The sequence below is a fragment of the Miniopterus natalensis genome, chromosome 6 (assembly GCF_054644295.1).
Source record: "Miniopterus natalensis isolate mMinNat1 chromosome 6, mMinNat1.hap1, whole genome shotgun sequence".
Taxonomy (NCBI): Eukaryota; Metazoa; Chordata; class Mammalia; order Chiroptera; family Miniopteridae; genus Miniopterus; species Miniopterus natalensis.
Window position 1 is genome coordinate 37,657,737 of NC_142086.1, and position 16,683 is coordinate 37,674,419.

Sequence of the window (16,683 nt, forward strand, 5' to 3'; positions counted from 1 at the left end):
CCAGGATACAACCTGAAACCTTGGCATACCAGGACAACGCTCTAACCAACTGAGCTACCCAGCCAGGGCCTAAAATCACATCTTTAAAACTTTTTTTCCTCTTGAGGTAAAGCTTACACATAATAAAATGCATAAATCTAAAGTGTTCTGACAAATGCACACACCTGTGTAATCCAACCCTATCAAAGTATATCACCAGAGAAAAGTTCTCTCATGACTTCCTAATCCTTTCCTTCCCCTCCTCCCACAGAGGTAACCAGTGTTCTCATTGCTTTTTTTAAACGTAGAACTTCAGAATGTATTAATTGAAAATTGTATTTTGTCAAGGTCTCACTGGGCATAACATTTTTAAAATTCACCTGATAGTTTGTAACTTTCTTATTGCTGAGTAGGAATATGTAACATTGTGTGAACTTAAAAGTTTGTTTATGCATTTTTCTGTTGATGTACTATTTCCATGTTTTGGCTATTCTGAAGGAAGCTACTATCCATGAACATTCTTGTATAAGTCTTTTTGTGGATATAGTCTTTCACTTCTCTTGGCCAAATATCTGGGAGTAGAATTGCTTATCACACGCCCTGCAGTTCCACCCCTTGGTATTTACCCAAGAGAAATGAAAGACTATATCCACAAAAAGACTTATACAAGAACATTTAACACACACTCCCACCCACAATGTAGATTTCTGTTTGCTCCATAGCCTCATTAACACTGGGTTTTGTCAGACTATTAATTTTAGCCATTCTGGTGGGTATATAATGTACAGTTTAATTTTAATTTCTTGATGACTAATAATACTACATTTTTATGTGCTTATTAAGTCCATTTGTAGATCTTCTTTTGTCCGCTCATAACTTTTGTCAATTTTTAAATTAGATTGCTCATCTTTTTATTGTTGATTTACAGAAAGTCTTTATATATTGAGTTATTTATATCTTCTGGATTCCTATCCTTTGTCTCAAATATATTTTGCAAATATTTTCTCCAATTATATGGCCTGCCTATGCATTTTCTTAATTGTGTCTTTTAGTGAGCAAAAGTTCTTGATAAAGCTTAACATCAATTTTTTCTCTTATTATTCCCTTTGGTGTCCTATCCAAAAAACCTTACCCATGCCCAAGACATTCTCCTATGAAAGATATTCTAGAAAGTGTATAATTAATTAATAATTATCATATTTAGGTCAATAATCCATATTACTTATGGTGTGAGGTAGGAGTCAGAGTACTTTTTTTCCCATATGGATATTTAGTTGTTCCAACACCAATGGTTGAAAAGATTTCCTTTCCTTAATAGCATCTTTGTGTAAAATCAAATGGCCATAAGTGTGGTTCCATTTCTAGATTCACTATTCTGTTGCTCTCTTTTGATCTATCCTTACACTACTACCACACAGTCTTGATTAAGTATATATTTAAAATATAGATTCCTACACCCCACCGCAGACCTACTGAGTAAGATTCATGGGAGGGAAAGGTCCAGGAATATGAAGTTCTAACAGGCTTCCTAGTTGATTCATATGACCCTAAAGTTTGAAAGGTATTATTAGTTTAATACTCCTTCTTCTAAAACTGACACAAATTGATGAGTTCACAAAATTAAGGTCCATATCAGAGCAGTGAACTTGGAATTAAAAAACCTGAGCTCTTTTTCTAGCTTCACTACTCAATAGCTAGATATTTTATTTACTATAACTTAGGGTCTAAGTTTTAGCACATGTAAAACAAGGAAGTAGGACTAGTCAATCATTCAAGCATGGATTGAGTACCCACACTGCCCAGGAAAGGTAAATATAAAGATGAATAAGGCAGTCCTAGTCAGTGTGGCTCAGTTGGCTGAGTGTCACCATCCTGTGTACCAAAAGGTCACCAGTTTGATTCCCGGTCAGGGCACATGCCCAGGGCTGCATGCAGGAGGTAACCAATCAAAGTTCCTCTCTCACATAGATGTCTCTCTCTCTCCCTCTCCTCCCCCTCTTCCTCTAAAAAACAATAAAGACATATTTTAAACAAAAGAAAAGATGAAAAACTAAAGATAAATAAGGCAGGTCTGCCCTCAAGAAGAATGCAGTCTAGATCAGGGCGATACAAAGGAACTTGGAGAAATGGAAATACTCTGTATCTGTTCTATCCACATGGTCACCACTAGTAATATTTAAGTGCTTGAAATGTGGCTAGTGAGGCCATGTAATTAAATTTTTAATTTTATATAATTTTAAGTAATTTAAATTAAATTGATACATGTGGCTGCTGTATTAGAGAGCACGGGAATGGAAAAAATAAGTAAAAAATGAATTAAAAAATTAGTTCATGAATGCCAGCTTCCTGGTTTTGATACTGTCCTACAGCTATATAAGATGTCACCAGTGCTCGGTCAGGTGTAGCTCAGGGGTTGAGCACTGACCTAGGATCCAGGAGGTCACAGTTCGATTCTGGGTCAGGGCACATGCCCAGGATATGGGCTCAATCCCCAGCAGGGTGTATGCAGAAGGCAGCAGATCAATGATGACTCTCTCATCATTGATGTTTCTCTCTCCCTCTCCCTTCCTCTCTCTGAAATCAATAAAGATATTTTTTGATTAATTAATTTTAAAAAATAGAACTACCATATGATCTAGCAATCACACTTCTGGGTATATACCCAAAGGAAATAAAATCACTATCTCAAAGAGATATCTGTACTCCCATCATTGCAGCATTATTCACAGTAGCCAAGATATAGAAATAACCTAAGTGTCCATTGACAGATATATGGATAAAAAAATATATTCTACATAAGTGGATAAAAATATGAGATATTATTAAGCCTTTTAAAAAAGGAAATTGTGCCCTGGCCAGTTTGGCTCAGTAGAATGTCGGCCTGTGGACTGAAGGGTCCCAGGTTCAGTTCCTCTCAAGGGCCCATACCTCAGTTGCAGGCTTGATCCCCGGCCCTGGTCGGGGTGTGTGTGGGAAGCAACCAGTCTACATGTCTCTCTCACATCGATGTCACTCTCTCTCTCCCTTCCACTTTCTCTGAAAAGCAATGGAAAACATATCCTCTGGCGAGGATTAAAAAAAAAAAGGAATTTGTGCCCTGCTAGGTGTGGCTCAGCAGTTGAGCGTCGACCTAGGATCCAGGCAATCGGGGTTCGATTCCTGGTCAGGGCACATGCCTGGGTTGCAGGCTCGATCAATGACTCTCGTAATTGGTGTTTCTCTCTCTCTCTCTCTCCCTCTCCTGTCCTCTCTCTGAAATCAATAAAGATATGTTGTTGTTTTAAAAAAAAAGGAATTTGTGACAATATGGATCAGGCTAGAGGACATGATGCTCAGTGACAAAGTCAGAATGCAGAAAAACAAATACTTTATGATCTCGCTTATACTGTATTTGGAAAATGAAAAATTCAAGCTCATAGCAACAGAGGTTGGAATGGTGGTTACCAGGGATAGGGACTGGGAGGAATGGGACAAGGCTGGCCAAAGGGTACAAATGTTCGGTTATAAGATAAGTGCTGAAGATCTAATTAGAACATGGTGACTACAGATAATAATAAGGTATTGTATATTTGAAACTTGCTAAGAGAGATCTTAAGTGTTCTCACCATAGAAGGTAATTGTGTGAAGTGATGGATGAGTTAATTAGATTGATTGTGGTAAGCATTTCACCATATATACTTATATTAAATCATCATGTTGTAACCTTAAACATATTCAATTTTTTTTTCTTAAATCCTCACCCAAGGATATTTTTTCCATTGTTTTTCAGAGAGTGGGGGGGGGGGGGGGGGGGAGAAACATCAATGTGAGAGAGACACATCAATCAACTGGTTGCCTCCCACATGAGCCCTGATGGGGCCAGATTCAGCCTGCAACCGAGGCACATGCGGTTGGCCAGAACTGAACCTGGGACTCTTCAGTCCACGGCCCAACACTGAGCCAAACCAGCTAGGGCAAATATATACAATTTTTATTTGTCAATCATACCTCAATATAGCTGGAAAAAATATGTACTATTCAAAAGCATGTGACTACATCATACACGGCTGGGAGGAATGGAAAATGCTGTGTCACTTTGGAAAACAGTTCGGCAGTTCCTCAAAATGTTAAACAGAGTTATTATGATCCAGCAGTTCCACCTAGATATACACCCAAGATAACTGAAAACACATGTTTACATGAAAACTTGTATGTGAGTGTTTGTAACATCAATAATAATAGCCAGAGAGTTGAAGCAAGCCAAATTTCTATCCAATGATGAATGAAAAATAAAATGTGGTATATCCACACAATGGAATACTATTCAGCAATAAGAAGAAATGAAATACTGCTACATGCCACAGAATGGATAATCCTTGGAAATATTATGCTAAGTGAAAGAAGCCTGACACAAAAGGTCACATATTATATTATTCCATTTATATGAAATGTCTAGAACAGGCTAATCCATAGAGGCAGAAAGTAGGTTAGTGGTTACCTGGGGCTGAGGAGAATGGGGACTGACTGCTAATGGTGGGGAAGAGAGCATGTAGTTCTTTGGGGGATGATGAAATATTCTAAAATTAGATTATGATGATGGTGGCACAACTCCCCAAATATACTAAAAACCACTGATTTACATTTTAAATGGGTAAACATTATGGTTTATGAATTATATCTCAAACAGGCTGCTAAAAAAAGCCCACAGAAACCTTTGATAGAAGTCTCAGTGGGTAAGCTGAAATTCTCTACTCACTCATGTTTTCATCGGTTTACACATCTGCTTTCTTTCAGCATACAATTTCAAATTTTTATTTAGTTACCAACCATCCCCAATTTCCCTAATACAGAGAAAATGTGAAGCCACCAAAAATAAGCACTGGCATTTATTTAGGGTAAAACACTAACTGCTCAGTGGTAAATTGTGTTTTCTTCTCACCAGGAAGCATATTAGTGGTAAAGGTTAATTTAAATAGTATCTTTAGATACAATGAAAAACCTAAACCTTATCATAAAATTTTCAAGTTAGAATTAAAGTATCTTTTTTTTTTTTAACATATCTTTATTGATTTCAGAGAGAGGAAAGGAGGGGGAGAGAGAAAGAGAGAGACATCAATGATGAGGGAGTCATTGATCGAGCCTGCAACCTGGGCATGTGCCCTGACTGGGAATCGAACCCTGATCACCTGGATCCTAGGTCGACAACCACTGAGCCACGCCCGGCCGGGCGAATTAAAGTATCTTAATTGAAAATATTTTTTGACACATTGCTTAAGAAACTTTTTGTCCATGGTTTGAGGAAGATCTTTTCAACCTCTATATTTAATTCTATTTGGCTGCTGTTTAATATATTCCAATGTATTTTACAATTATTTAAAATGTTCTATGAGAGTAACCAAAGAATTTATATGCATATATGCACAACCCAAGGACACGGACAATGGTGGGGAGAGGGACTGGGGACGGGGGTGGGATGGGATGGAATGAGTCACTGGGGAGAAAAAGGGACATCTGTGATATTTTAATCAAAAATAAAATTAAAAAAATAAATAAATAAATAAATGTTCTATGAAATGACTACAAAAGGGAGGAAGGAACAGGAAGAGAAACATCAATGTGAGAGAGAAACATTGATCGGCTGCCTCCTGCACACACCCTAACGGGGGATGGACCCTGCAACCTGGGTATGTGCCCTGACAGGGAATTGAACCACTGACCTTTAAGTGCATGGGACGACACTCAACCAACTGAGCCACGCTGACCAGTTTTTGAATGTGTTCTCTCTCTTTATATGAGGTCCCTAGTAAAGCCTTAGTCCTCTCCAATCAAAATGATTTACCTACTAAACTAGAATATGGTCCACAGTCATTATAACACAACTAAGCTTAAATCCCTGGTCTGGGTTACAGATATACCACCAGTCCATTTTACACTCTGTAACAAAAAGATCTCTACTTATTTTGATCACCTTGCTTTAACAGTTTTTTCCTTACAATAAAAGTAACATAGGCCTAGAAAACAAAGGAAGGCATAAAGAAAAAATGAAAACTACTTTCAATCATACCACTGCACTAGAGTACACAAGAATCAATGTTAACATTTTTATGGATTTCCTTGTGGATTTTTTTCTACACACACCTGATTTTTTACAAATGTTAGACCATAAGCAGCATTGTATTTTGCTTTTTACTAAAGGTGTGCATTTCTCCATGTCATTAAATATTCAAAACTGTGATTACAGCATTTATGTTTTAATATCACATATATACACAGATCTATATATATACTAATTTCTATCATCTTATTTCGTGCTTTAGGCATCTTTGCTCTCTGTATTTTGATATAGGAGCTGTTATTTGCATTTTCTTCTCCAGCATTTTAAGTTAATAATCCTCTACCTAGAATGTCCTATTACCTGGCCTACCAGGTTCAACTCATTAAATCTTGACATACCTGTACTATAATGCAGGGATGGCATGGGGTGCTTTTAGCACCCAAAGGAATCCTTCCTCTGTGTATGTGGTTTCAGCAGCTGCTTTCCACCTTGGTGGGAACCTGAGGAGTTGATTATGAGCACGCTGTGCTGTCAGTTCTATTTTGTGTAACTGCTATCAGTTCTAATCTCTTTTGCCATTAAAGAAATCTTACATCCTTTAACAATGTCTGTTGGTTCCTTCCTGTCAATATGTCACCTTTTATGCTTGGCACAATGTCATGGAGGTTCGTAATGCCAACCGTCAAATACTATGACACATGTAAGAATATGAAATAATGAAATCCTGCTACCGGAGCTTCCACTATGAAGCTGAGTCTAACTATATCTCAAGAATAGGAAATAAGCCAAAAGCATAATTTCCTGAATACAGTTAAAATTTTTATTTTTAAACTACATAAGTAACCTGTTTGTATAAAAAATTATTTTTGAGACATAATTGACATACATTATATTAGTTTCAGGTGCACAACATAATGATTCGATATTTGTACATACTGTGAAAGGATCACCACAAAGTCTAGTTAAACACCCGTCACCACACAGCTACAATTTTTTTGTTTTGTTTTTTTTTAATCCTCACCCAAGGATATTTTTTCCATTACTTTTCAGAGAGCGTGGAAGGGAGAGGGAGGGGGAGAGGGAGGGGAAGGGGGAAGGGAGGGGCAGGAGGGAGGAGGAGAGAGAGAGAGAGAGAAACATCAATGTGAGAGAGACACATCGACTGGCTGCCTCCCACACCCACCCTGACCAGGGCTGGGGATAGAGCCTGCAACCGAGGTACTCGCCCTTGGCTGGAACTGAAACCGGGACCTTTCAGTCTACAGGCCGACGCTCTAACCACTGAGCAAAAGTGGCCAGGGCACAGTTTTTTTTTCCTATAATGAAAACTTTTAACATCTACTTTCTTTAGTAACTTTCAAATATACAGTACAGTATTATTTTAAATATATTTTTGAAAACTACAGAAATATTTAAATTTAAATGGAAAAGTTCCTTAGCTTTTCAACTACACTCTTCAGGAATAATCACTGTGAACAGTTTGGCATTTGTGAGACCTTTTCCTTGCTCTCTCCAGTGCCAATTATAAATACTCTGGCTCAGATAGTATAACTAAATTCAAAGAGAACTCCATGCTTTAAAGGGTAAAGGGGGTCAAATACATGATCACCCTGATTCTCATTCTGGCCCTAAAGCCCATGATAGAGATACCTCCAACTTATATAAATATGTTCTAGCAGCTTATCCTGTGAGCTATTCTAAATGGTCCTGGAACAGTTGTTCTGAAGTCTAGTAATTAATTACCTTTTGACCATTGCTAGGATCTGAATGAGATTAGTGCTATTATAAAAAAAGGGCTCAGAGAGCTTGCTTGCTTGCCCCTTCCACCATGTAAGGATACAAGAGGTTGGCAGCCTGCAAACCCAGGGGGTGGTCTTCATCAGAATCCAAGCATGCTAGCACCTTGGACTTCCAGCTTCTAGACTGTAAGAAATAAACTTCTGTGGTTTATAAGCCACCCAGTCAATGCTATTTAGTTACAGTGGCCCAAACGGACTAAGGCGCCAACCTCAACCTCTTCCTACTTTTCAAAGTCTCTGAGCTTTGGGGTTTTCAGAATTGTGTTAGAAAAACTAGCATCTTCCCTTTAAGCCTGTATTGAGGGTTGCAGTTTTCTCCACACTGTAGGTTTTATCATCAATTTGACCCCATACACTTTGCACTTTTCATAGGTTCCTCAATGTTTTTTATCTTTTAATGACACCCTTCCCAGCTTTTCAACACTAATAAAAATGTGTTATTTTCCTATTTTTTTGTTCCTTAACTAGGTTTTTCTCATTAAACAAATAAACATTCTTACATTAAACAACTCAGCTCATGCAGAAGGATTTAAGCTGTAAAAAAAGTAGTCTTCCCCACCAATTTTCTTTCTCAAATTTGCTGTTAACTCTACTCAAATAACTACTGCTATTACAATTTCATACTCTATTCTTTGTAAATGATAAGGAAGTCTGGGTCACACTCAAGAAGAATTAATCTCCATCTCTTGGAGAAGAGCATATCTAAATATAGTTTTTAGAATTCTTAAAGATTTGTCTCTTCTTCCCATTTATTTAATCACTTATTTCTATTGGTATGGACTCATGTATATTTATTTTATTCTTGGGGTCAAGATTTAATGCTATAGTTACTTTATTATTCAAACTGTTCAAGCTTTGGCTACTGGACACTCTTTCAGGTTAGCTCCCTGTCCTTTTGACATGGCCCCACTTCTCCTTCCCACCCGTTTTTTTGTACTTTCTTACTTTTTGGCCCTATAAGATGCTCCAGGCCCATCTTGTGATATATATCCTATTGGCTGTTTCTGAAGAACCCTGACTAACGCAGTGAGGAACCAGTGAGGATGCTGATGAAGGAATGAATGACTGGGGTAGGGTGCAAGATTCTTTGAAAGCTCCTATAGCGATTGTGAAGCACAGCCACTGTAATCACTGACAGAGCCTCTCAAGTCCCTACATATCCCTTCCTCACATTAATGAGTTAGTGGTGTGGTGGAATGGGAACAGCCTTTGATATCAGACCTAAGGTCAAATCTCAAAGCTGACATTTACTAGCTACTTGGTTTAAAAATAAGTATTCCTTTAAGTCTTGGCATCCTCACATTTAGAAATTGGGAGATTATCACCAGCCCTTCAGAGGACTGTTATGAGTTTACATGATAATACATTTTTTTGTTGTTGTGAACCCTCACTGGAGGATATTGTTTCCATTTCTTTTTTTAGAGAGAGAGTTGGGGGGGAGAAACATCGATGTGAGAGAGACACAAAAATTGGTTGCCTCCTGCATTAGCCTTGACTGGGGCCAGGGATGAACCAGCAACCCAGGTATCTGCCCGACAGGGAATCGAACCTGCAACCGTTTGGCGCACCGAGCCGATGCTCTAACTGCTGAGCCACATCTGCCAGGGCCACATGATAATACATTTAATGGATCAAGCAAAGTGTCTGGTACATAGCAAGAGTTCAATGAACGTAGTCGTCTTTTTCCATTTCCCCCCAAAGTCACTGGGAAAATGGAGGTCACCTGGTACGAGTTCCTTCACTGGATCCTACATTTACCATACCCTTCAGCCCACCCGAACATCCTAAAACTAACTCCACCATCGGAGGAGAGGGACTCTCCACTTGATTCTTTCCTCTTTAGCTCTTTATTTCCTCCTTAACCACTTCTTTTGTTTCCAAAATATAAAAAGTTTCCTCATATTAAGCAAGAATTTACTGCTTTTTCTGTCTATCATTCGTTCCTCTCCTACTATTCCTGTGAAACTTCTCGCCTTTCTTTCATTGGCCAGTCCCTCCTAAGCCCATGGCAGCATGCCTTCTGTTTGTTCTGCCAACAGAAACTGCTTTCTAAGAGGTCAGGGACTATTTTTCACCAAATCAAAGGGCTTTTCTTTGGTCTTCCTTCTCTCTGCAAAACTTGAGGCTGCTGAACTCTCCCTTTTCTGGAAGTTCTCTCTCCCAGGTTGTCTTTCTCTCTTCCCAATTATGCATCATCTTTCTCTAACATGAACCCTTGTCTTTCTCTCCCGTTTACTTCCAAACTCAATGCTTTTTTCTGTTTGCTTTCTCCCAACAAAGTTTCAAATTGTTTCTGTGTAAAAGTCATTATGTTTTTAAAATAAAGCTACCTTTCAACACTGATCTTGCTCCAAATCTTTGGTTAGGCAAAGCTCTCTTCAGAACATTTCATTTCAAAGCCAGTTAACAAATCTGTTTGCAACATGTTAATCTGCCTTGCTTCTTAAGAGCCCTACTTATATTTTCTCCATTTTATCAATAACATCAAAACTTTCACCTAGCTCTAAACCCCAAAATAATCAAATCTTCTCACCAAATCCTATCAGTTATTTTCACAATCTTTTTCTCCTGCTCCTCACTACCACCTTAGATTAGGCCCCATCTTACCCGTCTGGCTCTTAATACTCTTTTGTTCCCAGTCTTTTCCCTATTCTTCAATGGTTTTATATTCCTACGTCTCAGAAATGTAGCCAATTTACTGTGCTTTATCATGCACCTCTTCTGCTCCAAACTCCACAGTACTGTTTTCCAACGTCGATTGTTTCAAACCCAAAGTTTTAGGTCCTACCTTTCATGGCTCTACCTAACACTGCCTTCTTCACTGGCCAGTCTCACCCATCCACTTACACCTAGTACAATACACAAAGGAACAGGGTAATGTAACGAATCATGTCACCTACTCCGTCCTCCTCTCGGATTCAGACAGGCTCTTCCCTGGGCTACTTATCAGCTAGTGCATTTTTTGGGCTAAAATCTATGCTACTTTTTCACTGTAATGACCTTTCCCCGCTGCTCTGCTTATCTAAATCCTACTTACTTTTTAAAGCCCAGTGCAAGTCTGTCTTCCTCTATAAAACCTTCCTTAATATTTCTAGCTAACACTATATACCCTTTACCTTTGTTCTGGACTCTAGCTCTCCTACTTCTCAGTAATCTTGTTACAAAATATATTTTTCTCTCATGTATTATTAATCTCTCCTTCCCTATTAATGCTTTTCTATTAAATATATCCTTATTTTGTTTCCATTAAAAAGGCAAAAATGTTTTCTCTCTCACCTTGCCACAGCTTCTAGATGTTTCCATTCTTTCTCCCTCCCAACCATCAGGCTCCTTCACTGTCCTATCTGTCTCACTTCCCATTCCCTCTTCATCTCGCTGTTACCTAGTTTTTATTCCTAAAACTGCTTACATCAAACTCACCAAAAGATCTCCACACTGCCAAATCCAATGTACTTTGTAGGAAATATCTTGTGTTTGGGCTTCTGGCAACACCACCTCACTTGTTCTTTGGAGCTTCTCTGCCTCATTCTAGAAGTTTGATGGGACCATAAAACATGGCTTCACCTCTGGGGTGGGCAAAGGGCTGACCAATAAGACTCTGCCCAAGAAGGAAAACTGGCTGAGACTAATTTAGTCTTATGGACCCATGTGATCCTAGAAGCTGCTGTGCCCTGGTCTTCCCAAGGCTTCATTACTCTTTATCTTCCTTTGCTTCTACAAGCTTACCCAGCATCTATCTGTAAATCCCCCTTTTCTGCTTAAATTTGCCAAAGACAGTTTCTGTTGCTTATAACCAAAGAGAAATAGGTCCTGCAAGTAGAGATAGAAGTGATAGCTCTCATGGTTACACTACAAATTTCTTCTCCCTGTCCCCTTTACTGTAGCTTCTGCTGTTTAAGAAATTACAGTGGCTAAGGGGAGAATGCTTTTGCCGGGGGACCCGATAATGAATTAATTAATTGGAAGGTATGACTATCAGGGGCTCCTCACGCAACCAGACAACAGATAAAAGAGAAGTTACAAGAAGCACAGATGGGAATTGCGAGGCTCCTGGAGCACCTCTTTGTATTAACACTAGATGGGAAGTTACCAGTAGGCTACTGCTACCCTACACAGGCAAAATCTGCAAAATCTCAGACCTCTCAGGAATAAAAGTCAGCAAACCACATGTGTCTGGGTCCAGAGTTCATGCTCTTTAACATACTACTTTCTACTAATATCAATCTGCTTGCAGCTCCTTAATCAAGAAATTCCCTCTCTCATTTCCCTGCCCTTGTATCTGTTACTTTGTCTGGAATGCTACTTCTCAACTTTCCAACTCGGAACGCCTAATTATCCTCTTTAAAACTTTCTCTGATCCCTAGAGGCTGGTCCCAAATATCCTGACATAATACTTTACAATGTCTTAACATGAAATACACTCTATATACTTACTGGTTTTTCCCAAGAGACTATAAGCTTCTAAATGGTACAAACTATAACTTTCATATTTGTATCCTCAACAATTAGTACTCAGTATGGGAGTAAGAAATGTCTACTGAAAGAATATCTGGTCTTTCTTAATTTTCTGTGGTATTGGCCAATGCATCCTAGATTTGGGGTACTTATGTTTAAATTAGCATCTAATAAATACTGTGTCCAGTTCCTTAATTATCTGATATGGTGTTTCCCAATTCTCCCAATAAGTCTAAAATCTTAAGAGCTGAGTCCACACCATTTACTAGTTCTGTATTCTCTTTAGCACCTAATAGTGTTAGGCACATGGTAAGTACTCAATAAATACTTGATGAACTGAATTAAAAACACAGTATTAGCACATTAATAGGAGCAACTTATCATGCCCTACCGATCTAATTAAAAGATCTGGCCTTCTAAAGTAGTGCAATTGTACCCATACGGAAAATTTAATGAGAAAAAGAAAAAGTATCCAATTGGACAGATAACAGCTTTTCTCTTAGCAAGAATTCCACAAATATTTTAAAGATAAAAGAGTCAACCTCTTGAGCTCAGAGGAAAAAACTCAAGGTATACATCCCTGTGCATATTGCAAGGAAGATGACATGTTTACAGGGTCTGTCACAACCATAATTACTTAAATTCCACTAACCTTTAACAAATCCATAATAGGAGTAAAAGCCATAAGAATATTTAATAGCAAAATTAATTAACACCAAATTAGTCTATCTTAAAGATGTATATGGTTATCTTTGCACAATATATAACACAACAGTTGTTTACTCATACAACAAACATTAAGAGCCTACTAATGACAAGTGCTATTAGGGCCCAGGAAAACAAAGATGAAGACAACACAGTTCCTATGTTGGTGGGGTTCTAGCTCTCCCATTTGCAACAGTATTTAAGGATACAATGTAAATCATATCTCCTGGAGTTGCTCAACATGTATGCTATGGGGCTAGCACTCTGATGCAGAAGGTGAATAAACACATACTGCAGGTAGTGTGATCAGTGTTAACACAGAAATAATAAGTACAAGCTGTTATGGGGCCACACCAGATGCGATGGATGCCTGGTGGAGGGGCTCAATGGGGAGGAAAGCGGGACATCTGTAATACTTTCAACAATAAAGAAAAAAAGGGAAAACAGTCAACCTACTAAAGAAATCAGGAAAAGATATGAAAGAAGCTGACATCCATACATGAATCTGATGCGAGTTAAGGTGTGAGGAAGCTACCAAGACAGAACCATCTGGGATGGAATCAAACCTAAAACTATGGTTGTAAGCAGAGTTGGTAGGGTTCCAAAGCAAACCAATCAACTCAAAGCAAACTGTTGCAGAAGGGCCCCAAAATAAAATAAAATAAAGTAATCCTTGCTGTTAAGTTTGAGAATAATGAAACACATATTCAAAAGAATCTAAACTACCGTGAGGTAGAAGCATATTGTCTTTTAAACAATAGGTGGCATCAAAGTTCAAAGAGAGCCAGCCAATCACTAGGAGTTAGAGAGCTGTCAGGAAAACCTTCATAAAAGAAGAGTTAGAAGTACTGGTAGGGAGAGGGAGCAGAAGGAGGGGCGCTGGTATGCTGAGAAAGACCAATGTTGTTAAGAAAAGCAGGGATCTGAACTGCCTATCTGTGGGACCACAGGAGGTCCTAAGATTCCTGTTGGGAAGCACTGGGGGGCAAGTTGGACACATGAGTGAAGGTCTGATTCAGAAGAGCCTGGAACACAAGCCTATCAGATTGAACACTGCTCTAGACCAGGGATTTTCAACTGGTGTCCCACAAGAGGCACACTGGTGTTCTGCAAGAATTTTTAAAACATGCAACACCTGACTATTTAGTCAGGAGCACTGACCTCTTTTCCCTTAGATTAACAAATTAAAAAATGACAACATAGTTATGGAAAAGAGCAAAATAAAATATTTAAAAAACAACAGCCAACACAACAATAGCCATCTGGTGTGAATGAATCAAAATTATACCTTTTTTTGGTCAGATCAGCCAACAATATATTTTTTGGCATGCTGTAGAATTTCAGTAATTAGTTTATATGTGCCAAGAGGTGAGAGAGGTTAAAAATCACTGTTCTAGACTCACAGTAGTTTTCAACCCTGACTGTTGAATAGAAACACTTGGGAAGCTTTAAACATATACCTATGGGTGAGACTCACCCCATATCAAAAGTAGGAGAATGGGGGGGGAGGCATGGCCTGAGCATTGAAATGTAAAAGTACACAGGTTAATTCTAATGTAGTCTGAATTGAGAACCACTGGGCTATAGAAAGGGTAGGTAGGTAATGCATGACAGGTACGATTAAGATCCAAGCTTGATTTCAGTCCCTGTTTATAAGCAACAATTTTGAGTTATCGGGTGAAGCTTATCTTCTAACCTGAGTAAAATGACCTCAGTTTTAGAGTCTTTTTCCTTGTTGACAATGCTAAGCTCTGAAAACAGAAAAATAACCTATGAATTTCTCTTACATGACTGTTTCACTGACTGCACAGTCTGCAACTTTTGAATTTTATTTCCATGATGTCCCATAGACAACTAACTTAGAAAATAATTATTTCAATCCTAAAATGCCCTTAGATCCCTGCAATGAAGTGCTTTTATATTAAAGAATGTCCTAGGCTGCATCCATGTTGGGATTTTATAAAACTGCTCTTTTAAATATAGAGAGAATGTTATATCTATGTATACAAAAGTCACACTGCTTGGACTAAAGCAAAATGTAAGATTGAGTATTCATTCTTGTAGTACCTGGAGACAGTATACTGCACTGTTCCTGGTTTCAGCAGTGCAATAATTACAAAGTATTTTGCAACAACTACTTTCAGGGTACTTCACAAAAAAAGGGAAACAACAAATGTATCCCATACAGCAACTCTGTACTACATTAAACAAGTGTCCTGTGTGGGAGGAAAAAGTCGTCAAGGTGATTAGAGATATGACAGCCTGTTGAACCCTCAAAAAGCAGGTTGGTTTGTTTGGTTGGGGGGGAGGGGTTGTTTGTTTTTAATAAAAAGCTTAGATATGAATATGCTTCAGGTTCCATGTTATTCACTGAAGGGCTTATTTAAGAATACTTTGTTTACAGGTAAGCAACTGTCGTCTTTACGCAAACTTAAGTTAGCCACAACTGTCTTGTTTTGTATGGTTAGGTCGCTATATCTACTGAATGGTAAAAATGGTATGAGAACGTAAGTTGGAAGCCTATAAGTGGGATTCCACACATAGGTTTAAGCAGTCTCTCATTTCCATATGAAGTTAATAAATTCAAGGGACCATACCCCCGGTACAACCTTAGGGGGTAAGTGGGAAAAGTGGAAAGGGGGCAGTAAGTATGGGAGAACCCAACAATCACAATGTTAAACATGAACAAGAGTCCTGAAATATTTTTCCGGAAATATGGAACAAGATTCCAGGAGTTGGCCATTAGCATCGATCGCTCCTTCTCAGAAAGGAAAAGAATGGCTTCTGAAAAGAACACGCACGCCTAACTCTCCGACATCGGGGTGAGAGTTAAAAAGCAAGTCACGTGAGTCTGACCAGCGGGTCCCAAGGAAATTCAGAGAGCAAGGGAAGAAGAGGGAATGAAAGAGACAGGAAAAGGTACAGCAGGCGGGCAAAGGCCATCCGGTGTGGACCTGGATGCCCAGCTCTTTATGCGCCCAGGGCAGCGTGGAGCCCCTCTCACCCCGCGCGCATCTGGAGGCCCGGGAGCAGCGGGAGCCCCCCACGGGCCTGGCACCAGGGGGCGCGGGGCGCCCGGAGGTCGGGCAGAAGAGGGGTGAGAGCACCGCCGGCGCTCGCACCCCACTAGGCTCCGCGAGCAGGGGTCCCCACGAAAGAGGCAGACTTTGCGCAGCCCTCGCCTCCGGGAACGGGGAGGGGGTGGGTGGAGCAGAGCCCGGAGCCGCCCCCCGGAGCCGCCCTCGCAGCCCCGGCCCCCGCCCCCCGCTCCGGCTGTCAGCGGCCCCCTCCCGCACTCACTCACCAGCGGGCTGCGCGGTCTCGGCCGCGGCGGCGGCGGCAGCGGCTACCCCCGCCTGGGTCATGATCCCAGGCGGGTAGGGCAGGGATGTCCGACCGCCCCGGCGAATCTCTCCCTCCCCGGCCGCCGCCTGCTCCTCTGGGGCTGGGGGAGCGCGGGCCCAGGCCCTCCTCTCCCCCCGCCCCCGCCGCCTCTTCTTGCGGCCACCGCAGCCGCCGCGAGCCCGAGCCCTCAAGGCAGGAGACCCGGCGGGAGCGCGGCCTCAACTTTCCCAACCCCCCCTCCCCCCCGCCCCTCCCCGCGCCCCTCCCCGCCCCTCCGCGGCCGCCGCTCAGCACGCAAACAGCCTACCCTGGGTGCGCCGCTCTCCCGCCCCTGCCCCTCATCCCACCAATCCGGCCCCGGGGAGG

General features: G+C 40.4%; 1 protein-coding gene across 1 annotated transcript in view; it reads right to left on the reverse strand.

Moving 5' to 3' along the window:
- The window catches only part of USF3 (upstream transcription factor family member 3), a 46,395-nt gene extending 29,980 nt beyond the window's left edge, over positions 1-16,415 (reverse strand). Inside the window, exon 1 of the mRNA XM_087818168.1 lies at positions 16,277-16,415. The gene's annotated coding sequence lies outside the window, so the exon portion shown is untranslated. The remainder of the gene's footprint in view (positions 1-16,276) is intronic.
- Between the last annotated feature and the right edge of the window lie 268 nt (positions 16,416-16,683).